At 36.8% G+C, this 6,582-nt stretch overlaps 1 non-coding gene across 1 annotated transcript; it reads left to right on the top strand.

The window, feature by feature from the left end:
- The first annotated feature begins 5,208 nt into the window (after window positions 1-5,208).
- Window positions 5,209-5,372, top strand: LOC126005138 (U1 spliceosomal RNA). Its single transcript, XR_007494312.1, has one exon. It is a non-coding gene; the product is annotated as a U1 spliceosomal RNA (small nuclear RNA).
- The last annotated feature ends 1,210 nt before the right edge of the window (window positions 5,373-6,582 follow it).

Genomic DNA, 6,582 nt, shown 5'->3' with positions numbered 1-6,582 from the left:
TGTAGTATATTTACCATATACCCTGAAATTGAACAAAATGAAATTTAGCTTTTCCCATTGTGTTTAGATAAATTTTTCTTGAAAATGTTCTGTCTGACTAGAAAAATGTTACCATATATCAAAACATGCTTTTATATTTTTTTACTTATCCGATTAACTTTCTTAACCGTTTTGTACTCAAAAAGGAATCCCTAACAATTGGTAATAATCCTATGTGATTTTACGATCTGTTACCACTTTAAAAACATCATATATCTGCCTCTTGAGTACTATTTGGGCTTTTGATCAATATAGAAGATTGATCTTACTTGATTGTGGTAAATCACACTTGAGATGCAAAAGTACTGGGGACAATTTTTAAGCTTGATTCAAAACCAAGAAATATTTTTAGAAGACCTGGTAAGGTTTAACAGCAAGGTAGGGAGATTTCAAGATGCCATAAGTTAAGCATCATGATATGTAAATGGTATAAAGGAGTTAAATATGTTTTGCACATGTCTAAGATTCTAGGGTATCTCACAATCTTCAAGAGAAAATCTTTGAAAGTAATTTATGGATGGTGTGGATTATTGTAAATTCTTGTTATGACCTCCCTGCCAATGCTGACAGTATCAAATATTTAGTAGGTATTCAAAGTTGAAATAAACATTTAAGTAAAATACAAAAAAATACAAGTTTTTCTTGTAAATAGGCTTTACAAGTTTTTGGACACACAAATTTTGCTGGATTTTTCTCAAATTGCCTACAGGTTAGAACATTAAAGTGAAAAATAAAAACTGCAGAATATGCTAAATCAGCTTTCAAATCTACAGCTGCTTTATTAGGAGTGCCCTATGACCACCTTGCCTGGAAGGAGAGCTGACAATGCCTTCAAGTTATAGAATATCACTAAAGTGCCTGCCTTTTGCTGGCTCTACTTACTCTCTTTACACCTGCTTTCTTCATCTCTCTTCAGCGAGCACTTAATTAATAAATCACTTGCTTCCTAGTACTTGAGTCAGGATTTTTTCTAGGAGAATACAAAACAAAATGTATAACTTATGGGCATGAAAGAATGAGGACGTGAAAGAAAACAAAAATGTTTTAGTTAGAAAATCACAAATTGGGGTGGGGGGGTCACCAGGCAGGGAGCTGATCCCTCTGGCCGGCGGAGGCTCCGCCCTAATGTGCCTTTGATGACTCTGAGGACTTCAAGGGAAATCTTTGCTTTGCCTGTCTGACTTTCCTAAATATCTGAAGGTCTCCTCAGAGGCCTAGGAAGCGCACCCCCCAAAAAATGCATCTGAAGCTATCTAGCAAGTGTGTAAAGTCTAGCTGTGGGGGTTTCCAGGCAGAGAGCTGATCCCTCCAGCCTGCAGAGGCTCCGCCCTGCTGTGTCTTTGATGACTCTGAGGACTTCAAGAGAAATCTTTGCTTTGCCTGTCTGTCTTTCCTGAATACCTGAAGCTCTCCTCAGAGGCATAGGGGGCCCACCCCCAAAAAACTGCCACCTAGAGGCAGCAGAAGAGCATGCTGCTCCGCTTTGCTTTGTGGCCGTGCACTCTTTCTAACCAATGAACCCCACCACAACACGCAGGAAAAATCACACTACAAGCGTGACAATGGGGGAAACCTCGCAGGCAAACACCATGCACAAAGAATGAAGATGATAGCGCTGATGACCTAAAAAATTCCAACCATCTGATTAACCTCTCAGATAAGGAGTTTAGAATAGAAATATGGAAGGTGTTTGTAGAACTCAAAGAAAGCATAGATCTATCTGAAAAGAACACAAAGACAAAAATCAGAAAACTCCAAATTGAAATAACTTATGAAATTCATCTGGAACAATAAACACCTGCGAATATCTAAAGCATTCCTAGGGAAGAGGAAAATGGGAGGCATTACTTTCCCCAACTTATACTGTACTACAAAGCAATAGTTGTTATCAAAACAGCATGGTATTGGAATAAATACAGACCCTTAGATCAGTGGAATAGGCTTGAGTTCTCAGACAATGTTCCCCAGACATACAAGCACCTAATTTTTGACAAAGGAGCATGAAATCCTAAGTGGAGCAGGGAAAACTTCTTAAACACGTGGTGCTGGCAGAACTGGTTAGCCACTTGCAAAAAAGTGAACATAGACTCCCAGTTAACATCATGTATGAAGGTAAAATCCAAATGGATTAAATGTGGGAGTAACTCTTCACCCTATGCCTATGAAATAAGGGGCTATAATCCAAAACATACAGAGCACTGACAGAACTTTACAAAAAAATCTAATCCCATCAAAAATGGGAAGAAGAAATGAACAGACACTTTGATACAAAAGAAATACAAATCGCCATAAGGCACATGAAAAAACGCTCCTCATCACTAATCGTCAGGGAGATGCAAATCAATATAATGATAAGATAACATCTCACACCAGAGATTGGCACACATCACAAAGAATGAGAAAAATCAATGCTGGCGGGAATGTGGAGAGAAAGGAACTCTTATCCACTTCTGGTGGGAATGCCGTCTAGTCCAACCTCTATGGAAACGATATGGAGATTCCTCCAAAAACTGGAAATTGAGCTTCTATTTGACTTAGCTATTCCACTCTTAGGGATATACCCTAGGAACACAAGAATACAATACAAAAATCCCTTCCTCACACTTATATTTATTGCAGAACTATTCACAATAGCCAGGCTCTGGAAACAACGAAGATGCCCTTCAACAGACGAATGGCTAAAGAAAGTGTGGTACATATACACAATGGAATATTATGCAGTTGTCAGGAGAGATGAAGTCATGAAATTTTCCTATACATGGATGTACATGGAGTCTATCATGCTGAGTGAAATAAGTCAGAGGGAGAGAGAGAGAGACGTAGAATAGTCTCACTCATCTATGGGTTTTAAGAAAAATGAAGGTCATTTTTGCAACAATCTTGAGACAATTAGAGGATGGCTGGAACTTCCAGCTCACTTCATGAAGCTCACCACAAAGAGTGGTGAATGCAGTTATAGAAATAACTACACTGAGAACTACATAATCATGTGAATGAATGAGGGAACTGGAAAGGCTGTCTAGAGTACAGGTGGGGGTGAGGTGGGATGGAGGGAGATTTAGGAGATTGGTGGTGGGAATGCTGCACTGGTGAAGGGGGGTGTTCTTTACATGATTGAAACCTAATCACAATCATATTTGTAATTAAGATGTTTAAGTAAAGATAAAAAGAAAATCACGAATTAAAGAAATATTTCACTAAAGAGTGAAATTTCTAAGTGGGGAATAAAACATGCAGGAATATGGGGAGACAATGAATTTCAAGAGTTGTAAAACTAAGAGATCTTTAGTTAAGTCCCCAATTAGCAGAATGGATGTCGCTGTTCTTGGATCCAAGATCTACACAATATGAGAAGTACTAGCCCTATATATTATATAGCTAAAAATAACCTAAACAGTAGGTGAACATGACTTTAATAAAGAATTAAAAGTGAGTAGGGAGATAATACCATAGGTATGGCTTTTACCTTGTATGCAGCTGACTTGAGTAAAATTCCCAGCATCCCATATGGTATCCAGAGAACTTCCAGAAGTAACTTTTGAATGCAGTCAGGAGGAACCTCTAAGCATTGCCAAGTGTGGCCTAAAAGCCAAGCAAAAATTAAAATAAATAATAAAGTCAAGAAAATACTGATAATGCCTCCCACTATCATTAAAAAATCTATTGTAAAAATGTTATTCATATCAAGAAAACATTTAACCTGAGAGATCAGTTTGCCTTGAGCAGGATTGTGAATTTTCATATGATCTCATCAGATACAGAAACATCAGTAGAAGTTCATGTTCAGAATCTTTTGAGACTGCTTTTTTAGTTAAAATAAAGTGAGAAATTAGCCCCTTATCTGATGGGTACTGGGTGAAGAGTTTCACCCATTCATTGGGTGGCTCTTGTATCCTGGGCACTATTTCCTTTGAGGCAAGAAGCTTCTCAGCTTAATGTATTCCCATTTGTTTATCTCTGCTTCCACTTGTTTGGAAAGTGCAGTTTCCTCCTTGAATATGCCTTTAGTCTCAATGTCCTGGAGTGTTTTACCTACGTGTTGTTCTGTATACCTTATGCTATCAGGTCTGATATCAAGGTCTTTAATACATTTGAATTTTATCTGCGTACATGGTGTTAGCTGGGGGTCTAATTTTAATTTTTTGCATGTGGTTAGCCAGTTTTGCCAGCATCACTTGTTAAAGAGGTTTTCTTTGCTCCATTTAGGATTTCTTGCTCCTTTATCAAAGATTAGGTGATTGTATGTCTGGGTAACATTCTCTGAGTCCTCAAACCTATTCTACTGATCTGAGGGTCTGTCTTTATTTTAATACCATGCTTTTTTGATAACTATTGTTTTGTAATACAGTTTAAAGTTGGGGAAAGTAATGCCTCCCATATTATTTTTCCAATAAAATTTAAAACTCGTTGTTAAAATAAGGGGAGACCTCCCACTAGAACATACAGTTTTTAGGGCTAAGCATTTCCATCAAGAAAATAATGAAAGAAGCCAGAGTAGTACAGAACTGAAAATACCATTTCAAAGAGTGAAGACAGTGTCACTGGATAAAACCTGCCTATGAATCCAGGAGCCAGAAATACCATAGTCAAGATAAAAATAGTTGATTAAGAAATTTTAAAATGGTACAATAAAAGATGTGTACCACAAATTTGATCTACTTGGTGTGATATTTTTGCAATTTTTTTTTGCAAAAGATGCTGAGCTATTTTAATGCATTGACTTGAAAGGAGTATTAAATGTTTTATATGTGTTCCTTCTCAATAGTAGTCACCATCTTAATCTAATCTTCTAGTGCCCATTTCTTCTCTTTGTATGATTAGCTCATGAATTCTAAAATTCTGGCATCCTGTCTTAGTTAAAATATAAAAACGTTTCCATTTATGTTCCTGTATGTAGGTACCTTGAATGTCTAAACTGAAATTTATAACATAAGTTTACATTCTGAGAACAGAATTGTATTTGTATTAACTGTTCTAAGAGGGCAGAATTCTGTACATTCTAAATTTAGTAGGTGGGGTTATGGGTCATATAATCTTATATGTCTACACATTTTAATGCCTTTTTAAAAGTTATATAATTTACACCCACTGCTTATTGTTGTGTTGTCTTATTTAAACATTCTGGAAAAAAGTATGGAGAGTTATCAGTGAACTTAGAATTGAACTGCCATACTTACCTGGCAGGGATGATTACATGATCACGAAGGTGGTTTCCCCAGGGTGAGGCTCGCCCATTGCACTCTTGGCGTGTTGATCCCTGCGATTTCCCCAAATGTGGGAAACTCGACTGCGTAATTTATGGTAGTGGGGGACTGCGTACACACTATCCTCTGAGGAAAAAAAAGAATTGAACTGCCAAAACACCCAGAAATATGGGCATCTTGGGCATCTAACTCCAGAGAAGAAAAATATGCATTTAAAAGGACATATGCAAGCCATTTTGTATCTCGGCACTTACTACTACTTATCTATGAAATCAATCTAGGAGTCCATAAACAAAAGAATAAATAATAAACATTTGTTATATGTACAAAGGACGATGAAATTGTGCAATTTGTTGCAATCTGGTTAGGACTGGAAGACACTATGTTGAATGAAATAAGACAGAAGAAGAAAGACAAATATAGAATGCTCTCAGTGGTATATATAATATATATAAATATAGAATGCTTGTCAGTGGTACACAGAATAACTGGATGAGAACATGTAGTGTAGTAAAGGGGGAATGCCTAGATCAGCTTTGACCCATGTACAGGAAAGAGGACTGAGAAGAAAATGAATCAAGAGGGGAGGAGAAGATAAGAAAGGCAAGTAATATGGTACAGGAGTCAGAGACCATGAAATGTGACAGTAAACATAGTGTTGAGGAAAGAAGACACAAGGGAACACTTGTGGAAAGAAGTTGGCACTGGTTGTATGTCAAAGCATTGTGTGCTTAAACGCAACTATTAATAACTTTGTAAAACATGAATTTTAATTATATAAAAATTTCAAAGGGGCTGGAGCGATAGCGCAGCAGTAAGGTGTTTGCTTTGCATGTGACTGATCCAGGAGAGACCTCAGTTTGATCCCTGGTGTCCCATATGATCTCCCAAGCCAGGAGCAAATTGCTCTTAAGTGCCTAACCAGGAGTAACCCTGAGCGTCACTGGGTGTCGCCCCAAACCCTCTCCCCCAAAAACCTTTAAAGAGATAGTTTAGAAATGAAAGATAAGATCCTAAAGATCCACATATATTATTAAGGGAGATAGCAATCTCAAGAAACTCAAGAAACCCAACTCCACAATAAGATAATTCTATTGGTAACTGAGAATAACTGAGAATAGTATTTTAAAAAATACTTTGAAATATGACTATAGAACTTCACTTTGAGAGATTGATTTTAGTTATATGAACTTTCACTCACAAGGACAAGAAATTTTATTTTGTGCTATAATGACTTTGAACATTTAACTCATAGAAGCAAAAAAATTAATTTTGGATTGAATTACTTTGGACTTTAAATTCTGTGAACTTTAATTTGTAAGATAATTTTATTTTGGTA

This window comes from Suncus etruscus, chromosome 3 (assembly GCF_024139225.1).
Source record: "Suncus etruscus isolate mSunEtr1 chromosome 3, mSunEtr1.pri.cur, whole genome shotgun sequence".
Taxonomy (NCBI): domain Eukaryota; kingdom Metazoa; phylum Chordata; class Mammalia; order Eulipotyphla; family Soricidae; genus Suncus; species Suncus etruscus.
This window is presented reverse-complemented; position numbering and strand designations above follow the sequence as displayed.